Genomic DNA, 21,535 nt, shown 5'->3' on the forward strand with positions numbered 1-21,535 from the left:
CTTGATATAATATGTAATTGTAACATAAATAAAGGGGTTATTATGGGGGATTTCAACTCCCCCCTTATTGATGATGAAAAAGCTGGTGGGTTGGCCCTAGATTAGGATAGTAAGTTAGACCTCTCAAATTTTATTAACAATCTGGCTTTCATGGATGATGATCTCTCAGGAGGTAGTTTCACTTGGTCTAATAGGAGAGTTGGTGGGGACTACATCCAGGTTTGTCTTGACAGAGCCCATATTTCTCTTGCTTGGATGCAAACCCACTCTTGCAGACTTTCCCTTCTCCCTAGAGTTAGATCAGACCACTCTCCCATCTCAATCTCTTTAAGTCCTCTGATGGTCAAATGAAATTTCTCTTTTCATTTTGAGAAGATGTGGACTTCCCATCTAGAACTAGAAGCCAAGATTTCTTCTTGGTGGAACATAGAGGTGGAAGCTATTGCAATGTTCAGGATAGCCCAAAAATTGAAGAATGTGAAAAGAAACATTAAAATTTGGAATAAGTTAAACTTTGGGCATATATTCCAGGAGAAGGATGAGAAGTTAGACCATCTCTATATTGTCTAGGAAGAGATTCAACTAGAGGGATATAATGACTTGAATAGGATTGAAGAAAGGTCAATTCTATCTATTCTCCATAACATCATAAGTAGGGAAGAACACTTTTGGAAGCAAAGATCAAGAGTTAATTGGCTCAAAGAGGGGGACCAAAATACCAAGTTTTTCAATTTATCCACCTTAAAGCATCAGGCACATAACATGATTTCAAGCATCAAAAGGTGGCATCCCTTGTTTACTAAGGATAATGAGATTACAGATGAAGCTATGAAGTTCTTTTCTTCACTTCTTTCTAAGGATCCTTCTCTCTCCTTGATTGATCAAGAGGACATTTTAAATGCTATTCCTTCTCTATTGCAAGATCACCACAATTCTATGGTGAAGGCTATTCCATCCTTGCAAGAAATTTATCAAGCCCTTATCTCTCTTCCTGGTGATAAAGCCCCTAGCCCAGATGGATTTCTGACTTTCTTTTTCTAGATATATTGGGAGGTGGTCAAAAGGGATGTTGTGAAGGTTGTGCAAGAATTTTTTGGGGCTAGGAACCTTTCAAAAGAACTCAATGCTACTTTTCTAGTGCTTATTTTAAAAATCCTAGGGGCCGACTTGATAGATAAGTTCAGACCCATTAGTCTTTGCAACTTGTTAGTGAACAAATTGTCCTTCAAGAGAAGATGTGGAAATCTGACCCTGAATGCCCAAGTGAAAGGACAACTTGAAACCAATAGTTGGATAGGTTATTATTAGATTAATAACCTTCCTCTGAATTTTATCGGGTACAGCTCCCCGTGCAAGATTTACACTGAATTAAATGTGAATGCTTTTATCAGAAAGAATAAAAGGATATCAAACATCTATCTATAAGTACAACGTAGATGCAAAAATCTATACTACAACATGAAAAGAAAGCAAAGAACAAAAGATGATGCAAAGTTCATTTGCTGGTCATTGCATTATGTGATAAAGATGAAACAGTGTCATTTATCTCCCTAAGAGAATTAAAATCAGAACCTTGCAGAATATTTGGGATATCAAGGTAATAAAGAAACAGTGACAACAGACTGCAATTTCAGAGAAAATTGGAACTGACTCAAAGTCCAAATTCAGTGGAAGGAAAAATACATTATCACCAAAGTATAATAAGTTTAACCTTCAGCCTCCCTTCCCTGACTGTAAAAGATTACAAAGCCTCCTTCACACATTACAATCCGGTCATTATTCAAAGAAAATAGAAACTTTCTTCACAATATTACATCAAACCCCAAAATTTAATCTTGATCTCAGACACACAGTTCTGAAAGGAAAGAAAATCTGCCCATGCTCTACCTCTCACTGTCTCTCAAGAAAATGAAAAGATTTTACAAAATCCCCTCCTTGCCTGGAGCCCAAAGTCTGTAGTCTAGAAGAAGGAAGAATTGGAACCTCTTCCTTCACTTATTGTTGCTTATTTATTCTTTCTCTGCCAGTTGTGAAAGTTGTTTCGTTCCCCCCTCTTCTGTTATGAAAACTGATTCTTTTATTTATCATTCTTTTCTCATAAATTCCTTAGGAAATAAGCAAATGTAACTGATAACACTTGCCACATGGAAATTCTTTATGACTTCCTGTAGATATACGTTGTCCTTATTTCCCCATATTACATGTACAACATATTACATTATGAGCCCGAGTAGCCTTATGACATGCTGTGGACAGGTGGCATCTAACTGTCATGTGTGCAAGGTTCTCATAACTGACATTGAGTATCAATATCCATTAATCTTATATATGTTTAAGATACTCAAATTTTGGCATAAGAGAAAATAATGCAGGTTCCACATTATAACATGCCTCTATCTTTTTCAGATAATCAACATTGTTGATTGCAGATATCATGGTCAATAACTTGATGAAGTTTAAAGTAGGGTCTCCATTCCATTATGTTCAAAACCATCGATCATGATTTAATACATTTTTCGTGTGGAGGATCAAATGTGTCATTTGAAGCAATTCAGAAGATGAGGGACCGAAGGCTTGCGGAAGGGTTTATTGAGCAGAAGTTAGTGCTCCCAAAACTGATTGCCGATCAATCCTTCTCTCAATGTTTAATGCAGTTCCAAACTCATCACCAAGTATTTTCGTGACATGAGAAATCTGATCCCATGGAGGAACTTGTAGCTTCCAACCTCACATGATTTTAAAATAAAGCTCTACATCTATTGTCATGAAGAAGAGTTGATTTATCCATGGCATATTTCCTTTCTTCCTTATAGCTATAATAGCAGACTCATTGACAAGATTTTGAATATTTTCTCCAGAAAAGCTTGTGTATCTTAGAAGTGTGGGCAAGAAAGATCTTTACTACTCTTCCTCTGCAGGAAAGCCCATATATATTTTCTATGAAATTCAAATGTTCGAGCATGATATACCATCAAGACATCAACTTATGGATGACCACAACTCACTCCTTGTATTTCAAGATGTTTTTAGCAGCGAACATATTCTCTTACTATTTCTTTGATTTACTTTAGCCTCATGATCTCAAACTGAGATCAAGATCTTCATGGAATTGTCCTTGTGGGTTATGCTATCACTTCCCATCACAATGATGCTAATTAATATATATTTATATGTATTGGAGGGAAGCCGTGGGTTATACCAACCTTGCACAGTCACCTCTAAAATCTGTGGGTCTCTTTCCATCTGTAACATCGGGTGTCCATTATCTTTTTCTATATGCAGTTTCCTTGTAAACTAGACCACTGAGTGTACAAAATATTAAGATTGTTGATTTTATTTCCTTGAATGGAGCTTGCTTTTTATGGTTGTGCGCAATCCTCTAGAAGGGATTCAATCATATCATCTATTGTCTTTCCCTCACGTATTCTCACATATATGTGTGCTGAAGATAGCTTATCCACATGGAACCAAATATCCTCCATAATGCCATATTTGATGAGGTCTTCATTTTTATGTTTATCGAGACCCATGTAAACATTGTAATCTTCTACCTCAGGCTTGGTCTTGAAGCATATGAAACTTTTAGATCATTACCCGATCTCTTATCTTGTCTTTCTATTCTGGTATAGCTGATATGGAAAGAGGCTTTACCCTATCAATACCATCTATCTCATCCGTGGTAGTGTATGGTACTACCATACTGCCTCCATGATGTATTACAGTTGTATGTGAAATCTTCAATACTCTGCTTAAACCATGGTAATGGCTTATATGGGACTATTCTTTTGATGACTTTCGGCTTTTGAGAAAAATCATTTTCCAACCAATCCGGAGCCGATTCCTATCCTTGATGACATTCTGTTATCAAAACATATGAATTCAAAAATGACATGTGTCTTTCATGTTTGACACTGATTTCAATGTAGTAAGCTTTTGAACTAAGCCTTTGAAATTGTGGATTGGCTAACTGCACTGATCCTATATTGTTTCTGCACTCGAGATACTATGCTCATGGCTTTGAATGAATTCTAGAATGCAATCACCTGAACTCTTACAATGTTTGAACTTCTTTACTGGACCTGCAAGATGAACCATCTAAACTCCTAAAGCCAAGCCACTAAATTATTCTGAATTAACAATTCTGCATTTTCAAACCTATTTGAACAGTCGAACCACTTTGAACTACTGAATCACTTCGAACCACCGCATCTGAACTTCATCTTAATCTGCATCCTTGCACTTTCTTGAAGTCATGAGAGTAACAAACCAAACCTAGCGAATGCATTGAGATAGAATTCTAAACTTTTCTAGCTGTTCTGCATTTTTGAACTGAACTTTTTTGAACTATCGAACTACTTTGAACTACTTCAAACTTCAGTTTGAAGTGGTTCAAAGAGGTTCAACCTCTGAAATTGAAAGCTTAAAAACTGAGACCACCTTGGGTACTAACAGGGGCTCTACCTACAAGATTGATTTTGATGCAAAATCAGAGAACTCCAACAATATTTGGGAAAGAACAATGCCTTATCCATTGGGCAAATAGGGTCAACAAGAGAAAATTGGGAGCTGCTTGCAGAGAGGGCAGAGGGGAGTAGGGCAAAAATAGTAAACAAAAACTCTAACAAAAAACAACTAAACTACCAGCAAGCACGAGGCTTGCACATTATTTTGAACTACACGCTACACACAACAAAAACCTATTTACAATATTTACAAAGGTAGGAGAAGAACCTACCATAATGAATGAAAGAAATAAGAAGTTAAGTGAATCCATTTATCAGTTGAGAGAAATAGGAGCCTTTCCAAAATAGCAAAGCATACCTTAATGGAACAGCTCCAAACCCTTGTTCGATGATGACTCTTTCAATGCTAATCTTCAGAATGACAACATGCATGCACATGCTGATCCAACACTCTTTTCTGAACAACCATGACTCATCATAATATTCATTTCCATTGAAGAGTTGATCCCTTACATCAGCAGGATCTGATTCTTCCTCAAACTAAAAAACATGGAATAAAGAGGCCTTGCCAAAAGATGATGTGTAATCCTTAAGGATATTGTTATGTAGACTCAACTCTTGTGTGTGGTCATGATCAATTTGTAGCCATAATGACGCCTCCTTCAACATAGAATCAGCCCTCAGATATATATCTTCTTCACCTCCTTCCAGGAGCCAGCTGTCATCAATCTTGCCATACATTCTATTCCTTTCTCTTTCTAAGATGCCATCACATATCTCATCACTTCTTTTACACTCCAAATCAACAACATTATACATAGATGGATGAAAAGAAAAGTTGTCAATAAATACTTCATCCTTAATCTGATTTGAACAAAAACCTGGTTCATCATTAAAGGAATCATTATTTAATGGAGAGTCTTGAGGCTGAAAAAGAGGATTTTCTTTGATAGCAGCATTCTCATAAAACCCCATCGGTATGAAAAGCGGATTAAGGTCACTCCAAAAAATTTTAACCTCCCGATTTTCAGAATTCTCTTCACCTTTGTTATCACTGCTTCCATGGTTTTTACTTTCAGCCTGAATGTCTTTATCTACCCATTTCTGGTTGTCTTCAGGATGAATTATGGTTGTAGCTTCCTCACTCTGTTGAGACATGTCTATACTACTAGGTTTTACTAGACAACCTTTAGTGTATTCAAAAAACAAGTATAATGTATTCACGTTGCCCCAAACAATCTTGCCATTAGCATCTTGGGATTGATTCCTTACTGCAATCACATCTTCCATATTTTTGTTATGGGACATAAGAGGGAAATCAGATTTATTACTCTCTTCTTGGGTATCAAAAGCTGATCTATCCTCATGGTATGGCAAGGATTTTGCACAAGTCTCTATATTCATAGGAACAGACTAAAAAGAGACACCTTCCTTTTTCTGAATGTATTTAAAATTTTCTCTAGAGGGAAATGAAGATGGGCAATCCAAGATATTTACCTCAACCTCACGACTCACTAGATGTGATGTGGAGATGTGAATCACGTGTGGCTGAAAGGTGTCTAGACATTCATCATTCTCCTAACTTTCAACTGCTTCTTCTTTTTCACATGCATCTCCTTCTTCTTCTAGATCTTGCACTCTAGGTTTCTTTTGGATGAGAATTGCACCATAAAAAGACTTTAACCAATCCACTTGTTTTTCCAATTCTTTAGTAACCTTTTTGATAGGATCTTTTTGGAATGGTGGGATGAAGATAAAGACTTTTGAGTTATCTTCATCTCTTGCTGGAACCCATTCCTTCAAGATTTGTTGATATGGAAGGAAGATTTTTTAGCATTCTTCCTCAATAGAGCTGCTAACCTCCATCCTTAGGGAGATAACTTCATATTTCTAAGGAAAGGAAACACTGAAACTGTGATTCTTTCCCCAGCAGAGTCGCCAAAAATTTGTTAGTGAACAGATTGTCCTTCAAGAGAAATGTGGAAATCCGACCTTGAATGCCCAAGTGAAAGGACAACTTGACACCAACATTTGGATAGGTTATTATTAGATTAATAACCTTCCTCTAAATTTTATCCAGTACAACTCCCTGTGCAAGATTTAGAATGAATTAAATGTGAATACTTTTACCAGAAAGAATAAAAGGATATCAAACATCTACCCATAAGTACAACGTAGATGCGAAAATCTATACTACAACATGAAAAGAAAGCAAAGAATAACAGATGACGCAAAGTTCATTTTTGGTCATTGCATTATGTGATAAAGATGAAATAGTGTCATTTATCTCCCTGAGAGAATTAAAATCAGAACCTTGCAAAATATTTGGGATATCAAGGTAATAAAGAAACAATGACAACAGTCTGCAATTTCAAAGAAAATTGGAATTGACTCAACGTCCAAATTTAGTGGAAGGAAAAATACATTATCACCAAAGTATAATATGTTTAACCTTCAGCCTCCCTTCCTTGACTATAAAATATTACAAAGCCTCCTTCATGCATTACAATCCGGTCATTATTCAAAGAAAACAGAAACTTTCTTCACAATATTACATCAAACACCAAAATTTAATCTTGATCTCAGACACACAGTTCTGAAAGGAAAGAAAATCTGCCCATGCTCTACCTCTCACTGTCTCTCAAGAAAATGAAAAGATTTTACAAAATCCCCTACCTACCTGGAGCCCAAAGTCTGCAGTCTAGAAGAAGGAAGAATTGGAATCTCTTCCTTCACTTGTTGCTTATTTATTATTTCTCTGCCAATTGTGAAAGTTGTTTCATTCCCCCCTCTTCCGTTATGAAAACTGATTCTTTTATTTATCATTCTTTTCTCATAAATTCCTTAGGAAATAAGCAAATGTAACTGATAACACTTGCCACATGGAAATTCATTATGACTTCCTGCAGATATACGTTGTCCTTATTTCCCCATATTACATGTACAACATATTACATTATGAGCCCGAGTAGCCTTATGACATGCTATGGACAGGTGGCATCTAACTGTCGTGTTTGCAAGGTTCTCATAACTGACATTGAGTATCAATATCCATTAATCTTATATATGTTTAAGATACTCAAATTTTGGCATAAGAGAAAACAATGCGGGCTCCACATTATAACATGCCTCTATCTTTTCTGGATAATCAACATTGTTGATTGCAGATATCACGGTCAATAACTTGATGCGGTTTAAAGTAGGGTCTCCATTCTGTTATGTTCAAAAACACCAATCATGATTCAATACATTTTTCGTGAGGAGGATCAAATGTATCATTTGAAGCAATTCAGAAGATGAGGGACCGAAGGCCTGTGCAAGGGTTTGTTGAGTAGAAGTTAGTGCTCCCAAAATTGATTGCCAATCAATCCTTCTCTCAATGTTTAATGCAGTTCCAAACTCATCACCAAGTATTTTTCGTGACATGAGAAATCTAATCCTGTGGAGGAACCCGTAGCTTCCAACCTCACATGATTTTAAAATAAAGCTCTACATCTTTTGTCATGAAGAAGAGTTGATTTATCCATGGCATATTTCCTTTCTTCCTTATAGTTATAATAGCAGACTCATTGAAAAGATTTTGAATATTTTATCTAGAAAAGCTTGTGTATCTTAGAAGTGTGCGCAGGAAAGATCTTTACTGCTCTTCCTCTGCAGGGAAGCCCATATATATTTTCTATGAACTTCAAATGTTCGGGCACGATATACCATCAAGACGTCAACTTATGGATGAACACAACTCATTCCTTGTATTTCAAGATGTTTTTAGCAGCGAACATATTCTCTTACTATTTCTTTGATTTACTTTAGCCTCATGATCTCAAACTGAGATCAAGATCTTCATGGAATTGTCCTTGTGGGTTATGCTGTCGCTTCCCATCACAATGATGCTAATTAATATATATTTATATGTATTGGAGGGAAGCCATGGGTTATACCAACCTTGTACAGTCACCTCTAAAATTTGCGGGTCTCTTTCCATCTGTAACATTGGGTGTCCATTATCTTTTTCTATATGCAGTTTCCTTGTAAAATAGACCACGGAATGTACACAATATTAAGATTGTTGGTTTTATTTCCTTGAATGGAGCTTGCTTTTTCTGGTTGTGCACAATCCTCTAGAAGGGATTCAATCATATCATCTATTATCTTTTCCTCACGTATTCTGACATATACGTGTGCTGAAGATAGCTTATCCACATGGAACCAAATATCCTCTGTAATGCCATATTTGATGAGGTCTTCATTTTTATGTTTATCGAGACCCATGTAAACATTGTAATCTCCTACCTCGGGCTTGGTATTGAAGCATATTAAACTTTTAGATCATTACCCGATCTCTTATCTTGTCTTTCTATTCTGGTATAGCTGATATGGAAAGAGGCTTTACCCTATCAATACCATCTATCTCATCCATGGTAGTGTATGGTACTACCCTACTACCTCCATGATGTATTACAGTTGTATGTGAAATCCTCAATACTCTACTTAAACCATGCTAATGGCTTATATGGGACTATTCTTTTGATGACTTTTGGCTTTTGAGAAAAATCATTTTCCAACCAATCCGGAGCCGATTCCTATCCTTGATGACATTCTGTTATCAAAACATATGAATTCAATAATGATATGTGTCTTTCATGTTTGACTCTGATTTCAATGTAGTAAGCTTTTGAACTAAGCCTTTGAAATTGTAGATTGGCTAACTGCACCGATCCTGTATTGTTTCTGCACCCGAGATACTATGCTCATGGCTTTGAATGAATTCTAGAATGCAATCACCTAAACTCTTACAATGTTTGAACTTCTTTACTGGACCTGCAAGATGAACCATTTAAACTCCTAAAGCCAAGCCACTGAATTATTCTGAATTAACAATTCTGCATTTTCAAACCTATTTGAACAGTCGAACCACTTTGAACTACTGAATCACTTCGAACCACCGCATTTGAACTTCATCTTAATCTGCATCCTTGCACTTTCTTGAAGTCATGAGAGTAACAAACCGAACCTGGTGAATGAATTGAGATAGAATTCTGAACTTTTCTAGCTGTTTTGCATTTTTGAACTAAACTGTTTTGAACTGTCGAACTGCTTTGAACTACTTCAAAATTCAGTTTGAAGTGGTTCAAAGAGGTTCAACCTCTGAAATTGAAAGCTTAAAAACTGAGACCACCTTGGGTACTAACAGGGGCTCTAACTACGGGACTGATTTTGATGCAAAATTAGAGAACTCCAACAATCTTTGGGAAAGAACAGTGCCTTATCCATTGGGCAAATAGAGTCAGCAAGAGAAAACTGGGAGTTGCTTGCAAAGAGGGAGGAGGGGAGCAGGGAAAAACTAGTAAACAAAAACTCTAACAAAAAACAACTAAACTACTAGCAAGCACGAGGCTTGCGCATTATTTTGAACTACACGCTACACACAACAAAAACCTATTTACAATATTTACAAAGGTAGGAGAAGAACCTACCATAATGATCGAAAGAAATATGAAGTTAAGTGAATCCATTTACCAATTGAGAGAAATATGAGCCTTTCTGAAACATCAAAGCATACCTTAATGGAACAGCTCCAAATCCTTGTTCGATGACGACTCTTTCAATGCCAATCTTCAAAATGACAACGCGCATGCACATGCTGATCCAACACTCTTTTCTGAACAACCATGACTCATCATAATATTCATTTCCATTGAAGAGTTGATCCCTTACATCAACAGGATCTGATTCTTCCTCAAACTGAAAAACATGGAATAAAGAGGCCTTGCCAAAAGATGATGTGTAATCCTTAATTATGTAGACTCAACTCTTGTGTGTGGTCATGATCAGTTTGTAGCCATAATGATGCCTCCTTCAGCATAGAATCAGCCCTCAGATATATATCTTCTTCACCTCCTTCCAGGAGCCAACTGTCATCAATCTTGCCATACATTCTATTCCTTTCTCTTTCTAAGATGCCATCACATATCTCAACACTTCTTTTACACTCCAAATCAACAACATTATACATAGATGGATGAAAAGAAAAGTTGTCAATAAATACTTTATCCTTAATCTGATTTGAACAAAAACCTGGTTCATCATTAAAGGAATCATTATTTAATGGAGAGTCTTGAGGTTGAAAAAGAGGATTTTCTTTGATAGCAGCATTCTCATAAAACCCCATCGGTATGAAAAGCGGATTAAGGTCACTCCAAAAAATTTCAACCTCTTGATTTTCAGAATTCTCTTCACCTTTGTTATCACCGCTGCCATGGTTTTTACTTTTAGCCTGAATGTCTTTATCTACCCATTTCTGGTTGTCTTCAGGATGAATTATGGTTGTAGCTTCCTCACTCTATTGAGACATGTCTATAGTGCTAAGTTTTACTAGACAACCTTTAGCGTATTCAGAAAACAAGTATAATGTATTCACACTGCCCCAAACAATCTTGCCATCGGCATCTTGGGATTGATTCCTTATTGCTGTCACATCTTCCATATTTTTGCTATGGCACATAAGAGGGAAATTAGATTTATTACTCTCTTCTTGGGTATCAAAAGCTGAGCTATCCTCATGGTATGGCAAGGATTTTGCACGAGTCTCTATATTCATAGGAACAGACTGAAAAGAGAAACCTTCCTTTTTTTGAATGTATTTAAAATTTTCTCTAGAGGGAAATGAAGATGGGCAATCCAAGATATTTACCTCAACCTCACGACTCACTAGATGTGATGTGGAGATGGGAATCACGTACGGCTGAAAGGTGTCTAGACATTCATCATTCTCCTAACTTTCAACTGCTTCTTCTTTTTCACATGCATCTCCTTCTTCTTCTAGATCTTGCACTTGAGGTTTCTTCTGGATGAGAATTGCACCATAAAAAGACTTTAACCAATCCACTTGTTTTGCCAATTCTTCTGTACCCTCTCTGATAGGATCTTTTTGGAATGGTGGGATGAAGATAAAGACTTTTGAGTTATCTTCATCTCTTGCTGGAACCCATTCCTTCAAGATTTCTTGATATGTAAGGAAGATTTTTTGGCATTCTTCCTCAATAGAGCCGCCAACCTCCATCCTCGAGGAGATACCTTCAAATTTCTAAGGAAAGGAAACACTGAAACTACGATTCTTTCCCCAACAGAGTCACCAAAAATCTGTTAGTGAATAGATTGTCCTTTAAGAGAAGATGTGGAAATCCGACCCTGAATGCCCAAGTGAAAGGACAATTTGACACCAACAGTTGGATAGGTTATTATTAGATTAATAAGCTTCCTCTGAATTTAATCGGGTATAGCTCCTCATGCAAGATTTACAATTAATTAAATGTGTATGCTTTTACCAGAAAGCATAAAAGGATATGAAACATCTACCCATAAGTACAACATAGATGCGAAAATCTATACTACAACATAAAAAGAAAGAAACGAACAACAGATGACACAAAGTTCATTTGCTGGTCATTGCATTATGTGATAAAGATGAAACAATGTCATTTATCTCCTTGAGAGAATTAAAATCAGAACCTTGCAGAATATTGGGATATCAAGGTAATAAAGAAACAATGACAACAGATTGCAATTTCAGAGAAAATTGGAATTGACTCAAAGTCCAAATTCAGTGGAAGGAAAAATAGATTATCACCAAAGTATAATATTACATCAAACACCAAAATTTAATCTTGATCTCAGACACACAGTTCTAAAAGGAAAGGAAATCTGCCCATGCTCTACCTCTCACTGTCTCTCAAGAAAATGAAAAGATTTTACAAAATCCCCTCCCTGCTTGGAGCCCAAAGTCTGTAGTCTAGAAGAAGGAAGAATTGGAACCTCTTCCTTCACTTGTTGTTGCTTATTTATTCTTTCTCTACCAGTTGTGAAAGTTGTTTCGTTCCACCCTCTTCTGTTATGAAAACTGATTCTTTTATTTATCATTCTTTTCTCATAAATTCCTTAGGAAATAAGCAAATGTAACTGATAACACTTGCCACATGGAAATTCTTTATGACTTCCTGCAGATATACGTTGTCCTTATTTCCCCATATTACATGTATAACATATTACATTATGAGCCCGAGTAGTCTTATGACATGCTATGGACAGGTGGCATCTAACTGTCGTGTTTGCAAGGTTCTCATAACTGACATTGAGTATCAATATCCATTAATCTTATATATGTTTAAGATACTCAAATTTGGGCATAAGAGAAAACAATGCAGGGTCCACATTATAACATGCCTCTATCTTTTTCGGATAATCAACATTGTTGATTGCAGATATCACGGTCAATAACTTGATGTGGTTTAAAGAAGGGTCTCCATTCTGTTATGTTCAAAACCACTGATCATGATTCAATACATTTTTCTAATGGAGGATCAAATGTATCATTTGAAGCAATTCAGAAGATGAGGGACCGAAGACTTGCGGAAGGGTTTGTTAAGCAGAAGTTAGTGCTCCCAAAACTAATTGCCGATCAATCCTTCTCTCAATGTTTAATGCAGTTCCAAACTCATCACCAAGTATTTTCGTGACATGAGAAATCTGATCCCGTGGAGGAACCTGTAGCTTCCAACCTCACATGATTTTAAAATAAAGCTCTACATCTGTTGTCATGAAGAAGAGTTTATTTATCCATGGCATATTTCCTTTCTTCCTTATAGCTATAATAGCAGACTCATTGACAAGATTTTGAATATTTTTTTCCAGAAAAGCTTGTGTATCTTAGAAGTGTGTGCAGGAAAGATCTTTACTGCTCTTCCTCTGCAAGCAAGCCCATATATTTTTTTTATGAACTTCAAATGTTCAGGCATGATATACCATCAAGACGTCAACTTATGGATGACCACAACTCACTCCTTGTATTTCAAGATGTTTTTAGCAGCGAACATATTCTCTTACTATTTCTTTGATTTACTTTAGCCTCATGATCTCAAACTAAGATCAAGATCTTTATGGAATTGTCCTTGTGGGTTATGCTGTCACTTCCCATCACAATGATGCTGATTAATATATATTTATATGTATTGGAGGGAAGCCGTGGGTTATACCAACCTTGCACAGTCACCTCTAAAATTTGCAGGTCTCTTTCCATCTGTAACATCGGGTGTCCATTATCTTTTTCTATATGCAGTTTCCTTGTAAACTAGAACACAGAGTGTACACAATATTAAGATTGTTGGTTTTATTTCCTTCAATGGAGCTTGCTTTTTCTGGTTGTGCGCAATCCTCTAGAAGGGATTCAATCATATCATCTATTGTCTTTCCCTCATGTATTCTCACATATACGTGTGCTGAAGATAGCTTATCCACATGGAACCAAATATCCTCCGTAATGCCATATTTGATGAGGTATTCATTTTTATGTTTATCGAGATCCATGTAAACATTGTAATCTCCTGCCTCAGGCTTGGTCTTGAAGCATATGAAACTTTTAGATCATTACCCGATCTCTTATCTTGTCTTTGTATTCTGGTATAGCTGATATGGAAAGAGGCTTTACCCTATCAATACCATCTATCTCATCCATGGTAGTGTATGGTACTACCCTACTACCTCCATGATGTATTACAATTGTATATGAAATCTTCAATACTCTGCTTAAACCATGGTAATGGCTTATATGGGACTATTCTTTTGATGACTTTCGGCTTTTGAGAAAATTCATTTTCCAACCAATCTGGAGCCGATTCCTATCCTTGATGACATTCTGTTATCAAAACATATGAATTCAATAATGACATGTGTCTTTCATGTTTGACTCTAATTTCAATGTAGTAAGCTTTTGAACTAAGCCTTTGAAATTGTGGATTGGCTAACTGCACCGATCCTGTATTGTTTCTGCACCCGAGATACTATGCTCATGGATTTGAATGAATTCTAGAATGCAATCACCTGAACTCTTACACTGTTTGAACTTCTTTACTGGACTTGCAAGATGAACCATCTAAACTCCTAAAGCCAAGCCACTGAATTATTCTGAATTAATAATTCTACATTTTCAAACCTATTTGAACAGTCGAATGACTTTGAACTACTGAATCACTTCGAACCACTGCATCTAAACTTCATCTTAATCTGCATCCTTGCACTTTCTTGAAGTCATGAGACTAACAAACCGAACCTGGCAAATGCATTGAGAAATTTTTTTGAACTTTCCTAGCTGTTCTGCATTTTTGAACTAAACTGTTTTGAACTGCCAAACTACTTTGAACTACTTCGAACTTCAGTTCGAAGTGGTTCAAAGAGGTTCAAGCTCTGAAACTGAAAGCTTAAAAATTGAGACCACCTTGGGTACTAACACAACTCTTTCTATAAAATCATTTCAAAAGTTTTGACCACCAGGCTCCTCAATGTTCTTCATCTGATCATCTCCCCGCAACAAACTGGTTTTGTGTTAGGGAGATAGATTCTAGACTCTATTATTATGGTCGAGAGGTTTGAGATAGGATGAGCCCTTATCCCTTGTTCTTTTCATTATCATGTCTGAGTGTTTGAGGAGGTTAATTATGGGGAAAAGATAGGATTGGAGCCTTCATGGTCTCAAGCCTTCATCTGAGAAAACTTCTTTAACCCATCAGCAATTTGTGGATGATACTATCTTGGGTGTAGAGGCCTTGGTCTAGGAGGCCAAAGTGTTTAAAAGTTTGTTGAATATCTACATGAGTGGTTCAAGCCATGCTATAAACTATGATAAAATTTTGGTCTACTTTATCAACACCCATTTGGAGAGACAGAGGAAAATTGCTCGTATTTTGGGATGTGGTGTTGGGTCTCTTCTAGCAAGCTATCTTGGAATGCCATTGGGGTCCAAACCTTTGGAATCCTTCTAAAATGGTATCATTGATAGATTCAACAATAAACTGGCTAGTTGAAAAGGAGCCACCCTTAGTCAAGTAGGCAAATGTACTTTGGTGAAATCTACCCTTCAAAATCTCCCTACTTATGCCTTCAGCCTCTTCGAAATCTTAATTAAATATGCTGATAGAATGGAGAAGATTCAAAGAGATTTCTTATGAACAAGTGTAAAAGATAATAAAAGATATTATCTTGTTGCTTGGGACCATGTCTATCTCCCTAAATGCTATGTTGGTCTTGGCATTAGAAAAATTAGACAGCTCAACAATGCCCTATTAGCCAAGCAGATATGGCATATTTTTCAGAGCTCAGGTGAATGGAGGGACATCATGGTGGAGAAATACCTGGGAAGATAGTCTCTCAATTTTTTTCTTAGTGAGGCTGAGATACCTTAAGGATCCTACATATGGAACAAGATTCAAAAGGAATTTTTTTGGGCCAAATCTAAGGCAAAATGGAAAGTAGGCAATGGTGAAAATATCTCTTTTTGGCAGGATAATTGGCTAAGCCAGGGACCTCTTATTGACCACCCTAGCTATGGGAGATGGGAAAAAATATGTATAAGAAGATTTAGTTTGAAAGTTAGTGACTACAGAGTTGGTCAAGGATGGGAAGATTTGTCCCTAGTTTCTTAGGACCTCAAACCTTTGATGATTATCCTAAATGTTATGATCCTCAATAAAAAGAGGGATGAAGTCATTTGGGGAGTCAGCTTGAATGGGCAATACTCTATTGGTTTAGGCTACTTCTCGATGTGAGATAGAATGGAGAAACCCATCTGGGCTAAGGGCTGGATTCTTGGTCTTACAACAAAAATTAACATATAATTTTGGATTCTTCTCCAAGACAAAGTTCTTACCTTAGATAGCTTGGCAAAGAGAGGTCAGATTATCCCTAACAGGTGCAACATTTTCAAGCAAGATTTGGAGATAGTTAATCACCTTTTTATTCATTGTTCCTACTCTTCTGAGGTTTGAAGTCTTTTGACTAGGGACTATAGGGTCAGTTGGTGTATCTCGACAAACATCCAAGAGTTCTTCGGATAATGGAATAGTCTGCACACTAGAATGAAGACTCAAATTTTATGCTCTTGGTCTCTTTCACACTTCTATTGGGGAATATGAAAAGAATGAAATAATCATATCTTTAGAGACAGGGAATCCCCTACTTTTATTATTCTTGAAAAAATTGAAGGTTCAATGAAGGAGAATTTTGCCATCAGAAAGGGAGGAGATATAGAAGAAGGAGGAAACAACAAAGAAAAGAAAAATGATAGGGATATGGAAAGACAAGAGGCTAGGTGGCCTTTTCCCCCTAAATACTGGCATAAAGCCAACTTTGACGGGGTAGGCAAAGGGAATCCTAGTCCTGCTGGCTATGGAGGAATTATCAGAAATAGTCATGGGGGTAGTATTGTAGCTTTTTCTTAACCTCTTGGGTCTCAGTCAAACCATTTTGCTGAGGCTAGTGTAGCTTATCACATTCTTAAATTGGCCCTGGCTTTTGGGATTGAGAACCTTTGGTTGGAGGGAGATTCTTTAAATATCATTAATTGTTTAAATGGTCAATATTTTCCCTCTTGGACCATTGAGAATGTGGTGGAGGAGATTAAATCTGACCTGGGCAAATTTCATAAGGTCCACATTAACCATGCATACATGGAGGCCAACTTAGCTATAGACTAGTTTGCAAATGAAGTGGTAGTAAGAAACATGGCGATGATGTGGCATAATGGCAAAAACTTTCTAAGGACTGTGAAAGATTTAATATTGCTAGATTGTATCCAAGGAAGTACAAAGGAAATCCAATAGTAATTATGGAAAGATTTTTAAGATTGCACATCAGACAAGGTGTAAATGAAAATCACGTGAAGGTATTAACTATCCATCATATCGAGTACATGTGGTACATTTTATGGGTCAATTTGTCTTCTTCCATTATAATTGCCAAATGTAAAATTTTTTTTGGGGTTCAAAACTTTAAAGAAGTTGAAGTTTGTGAGAGAACAATGAATAGGTGTAGGATTTTTTAACTAGAGGACATTATGGTAGGGGAAAGAAGTAGGAAGGAGACGATGGGGGAGGCAAAAAATTGGAGGAAAAACTCAAAGGTCTGGAATAAGCTAGAGAAGGATGGTATTACAAGATTCATAGAAAAACTCCATGGATTTGATAAGGAGATCATGAAGATTGTGGTGAAGTCATGGAAGGATGGGCATGTAAAAATCAATGGGGTCACTCATTAGGTTAATGTGGAACTGATTGTCCAGGTCACAGAGATCCCCTTGGAGGAGATAAACTTTTTTAGAGACAAGAAAATGTTGGCTAATGCAATCAAAGACTTTGTGAAGGATGAGGATGAAAGGAAGAAACTCGTGAAGATTGAGACATACTATGAAATAGAGTCCACTAAAAAGCTATGGAGGTATGTCTTAAGGGTTATTATCGAATATATATCTCTAGATACTAGATTCGATAGGGTCAGAACACATTATTTCGTTCTATTAAATCATTTTAAGCATTGCATAAAGATTTCCTTTTCTTTTTATCTTTACACTTCAATAAGAAAGGGCATTAAGGGTTTTGAAAAGAAACCTACTGCAAACCTAGCCCTTCATGAGGGTTTGCTCCTTCTGGTCTATGAGTACCTAAAGACTCAGACCAGGGGAAAATCCCTCGATGAAAATAGGGATGTATCTAAGGAAACTAAGAGCTTAGATTGAAGTTTAAAGTATAGATTTGGAAGATGAGGATAAATCCCCCTCTAATGGAAAGAAGTCAAAGGAAGAGGAGAAAATTTCGACCTCTGCCAACATTGTTCCTAGCAGAAATAGCCCTTGGGGCTTAACCCCCAATCCCCCCAAATCTGAGGAACAAGAGGAGGAGGAGCATAATGTAGAAGAAGAGGAAATAGAGTTGGAGGAAGAGATGAAGGGGGAGGATAGTGAGAAGGTTGAGGAGGATATGAAAATTATGCCGAGGAACCCCAAGAAAAGGAAGGCCAGGGATGCTTCATTGCTAGAAGAAACAAAAGACTAGACTCTTGCAATTTTGGGTCCTATCCCTTCTATTTCTTTGCCATAGGGGAGGATAGATTTTGTAGTGGAAGATAGTGGGGAGATGTTTCTAAAAGATAGGAGGGGATCATGGAGAAATTTTAACACCAAAATGACGAAGATGGGGATTGTCAAGGAGACGATGAACCCCCAAGTGATGGAGGATAAAGATGGAAAAGTTCATTTCGATGAACTTATTGACCCGAATCTAGTTGCAATCTCTAACAATGAGAGAGAGTATGAGCTCAATATACTAAATAACACAAAAAAAACATGATAGATAACATTCACTCTATCAAGTGGCTATTTCATGAGATAGAAGAGCTCAAGGGGAAAATGAGCTAGAAGGACGACCATATGAGAAGTAGAAACTAGGGACACCATGCTAACTAGGAGGATCAAATCTCAATGGTTGAAAAAAGAGTTCAAAGGATAGAGACTTCTAATCAGAACCTGGCTAATTAGGTGATTGCAACTTTGAACACTTGAATGAGAATACCAATAGTCTGGGTGAATCATTGAAGAATGCTAGTTTTGGTGCAAAAAAAGATGATAAGGCCAGTATGGACTTTGGCCAAGCTGAGGGAGAAATGAAAGAGATTAGGGGATCAATAGATGATTAGAACCAGGGCCAAGTAGGTGTGGACAACCAGAGGTCCAATGAAGCTACATAGACTCTACAGGTTCTAGATAGGGATAACTAATACATTCAATTTTCATTTTTTGTTTCATCCTTATCTAGGGTTGCTGGCTTTTGTTTCCTTGCGACAAACCTGTCTTCTGGTTTTGGCTTTTTATAAGCAGATGCATAGTAGCTGGACTTTACTTATGATTTCTATTTTAGATATTATGTAAAAACTTTTGGGTTTCAGGATCCCTGTAAAACTTGTTTTACTTAATAAAAAACAAGTTGCAAAATTGAAAAATGGTCATTAGAGAATGAGATGATGAAAATATATGGCAATCTTTAGTTTATAAATCTTTCCATTTGATCATTGGCTAGAAATCTTTAATATTTGATTTGCATTAAGTTTGAGCTTGCTTTGGAGCTTAACAATCAGATTTCTCATTAATGCAAAAACTTAACGGAGATAAATACATCATCCATGCCTTTTCCATATAGATTTTTCTTAAATAGATATGATCTTCTAGAAAATCTACTACAGTAAGAGAGAAGAAAATAATTGATTTCTTGACATCACATTTGACTAAGGCATATGATCTCTATCAAGCTCTTGAAAATCACCTTCTAGGAGTGCATACTTCCCCTTGGGCATTGGAGAAGCACTTTCACGTCTTTCTTGAATACTTTTATTTTAATTACTTTTTCTTCATTGGGGGAATCTCTAGGATGATGCTTTCCTCCAAACTATGCCTTTGATGAAGTCTTCACTTGATTATCCTCTAGACTTCAGATTTCTAACTCGCCGTAGGGAGGAAATCTTTAGCTATGTTGGATTTCCTTGGGAACACTTTACCTCCATGTGGGGGAGAAACGGATAGGAGAAACTCTAAACTTTTCCACTTAAGAATCACATTGTAGAGTTGGGCAATTTCCTTCTCATCATGGGGAACCTAAGACACATCTAAAGGGAAAAAATTACTAAAATGAGATAATCCATGCATACACCCCACCTGGGTATTTTTTGTATAAAGAAGTTGGGGGAATGGGGGGGGGGGGGGGGGTAATTGACGCGTTGTAATTCTTGAAAACCCCACTTTAAAAAGGGAAATGGAACTCCCAATGAGAAGTGATTCCTCCCAAAATCCAATCATGGACTTAGTCAATTCCTGGAGTAGGGATTAGGTAAAATTATTTAAGGTGACTAAGGAGAAATCTTGAGAAATTAGGCAAAAAAAAATGGGGCAATAGGTTTGTAAAAAATAAAAAGGATGAGGAAATAGAGAAAAGAAGAGGAGGATTAAAAAGTGGCTTGGAAGAGAAATAAAGCTATCATAGCAGAGAAAGAAGAAAGAAGAATAATGAATGGTATGTTGTTATGTTGATGATGTTCATTAGATCTGATATAGTAAGGCACTTCAAATCACAGTTCATTATTATTTTTTGATACTTTCTTACAATTGTAGTTGTCTAAATCCCTTGGAAGGGTAACCTTAATTAGTCTATTGTGAAGCCTCTAACAAGGTGACATTCCTAGATTAGAGTGTTAAAATACATTAAAAGGGTTACTCCTTGTAGAGTAACAATCCTAAAAAATTTAGAGATAAATTCTACAAAAAGGTACATTTAATAGTATTTTGTAACCTTTAATTGGGAAATCTCCTAACAGAGCATATTCTAGAAGAGTACTATATTTTGTGGCTACTGTTCTCACACCGGGGTTTTTACCCTTACAAGGTTTCCACAAGATAAATTTTAGTATTACAATTTTTTGATTTTTATATTGTTTTTTTTGGGTTTACTATTTGTTTAATTGATAACAACACTATAGGTATAATTGGAACTTATTGGTAAATTGCATGTAAGGAATAAGATAATGTTAAAAGTGAAATTTGTTGTTACTAATTCAACTACCCCTCACAATAATCAATCCTATACCTATAGAAGAGTTGAGGAAACAAGTACTTTAGGAGCTACAACCTGATCTATCAATTAATGATGTAGAAGTTTGGATGGACAAGCATCACAAAGCTTTTAGAACAAAGGTATTGACAACTATGGTATAGGTAGATGAAGAACCTATCTTGCTATAAAATATCAAAAAAGTCCATATTAAGGAATTGTAGAGAGAGTAGAATCAATCTATGAAGGAGGAACATCAAATTTCAATGATGTATTTACTATGAGTGAGCTACTTGGGACTACAAGCACAAAAAACTAGAAGAATTCTACAAGTGATTAAGTAATGATTGAAGATATCACATATATGAGAGAAGAATTAGATTTAGAAGGAGATAATCAATAAAAGATAACATTAGTTCAAGCAAAAAAAATAGTCACTGTTAGTATGGAGCACAAAGAAGGAAACACATCTGAGAAGGCTATAGTTAGAAAATATGTAATTCTACCAATAAGTAGTATAGGTCAACCACCACTTGATCTAACTACTAAATCGCTAGTATCGACATAAGATGTATTAAATGCTATGAGTGGATAGGAGGAGAAAATTATAGCACTAACACCAACAACATCAATGGCTATTGAAAGGTAATACAAGTG

Source organism: Cupressus sempervirens, chromosome 2 (assembly GCF_028749045.1).
Source record: "Cupressus sempervirens isolate cs-2001-9-10 chromosome 2, ASM2874904v1, whole genome shotgun sequence".
NCBI lineage: Eukaryota > Viridiplantae > Streptophyta > Pinopsida > Cupressales > Cupressaceae > Cupressus > Cupressus sempervirens.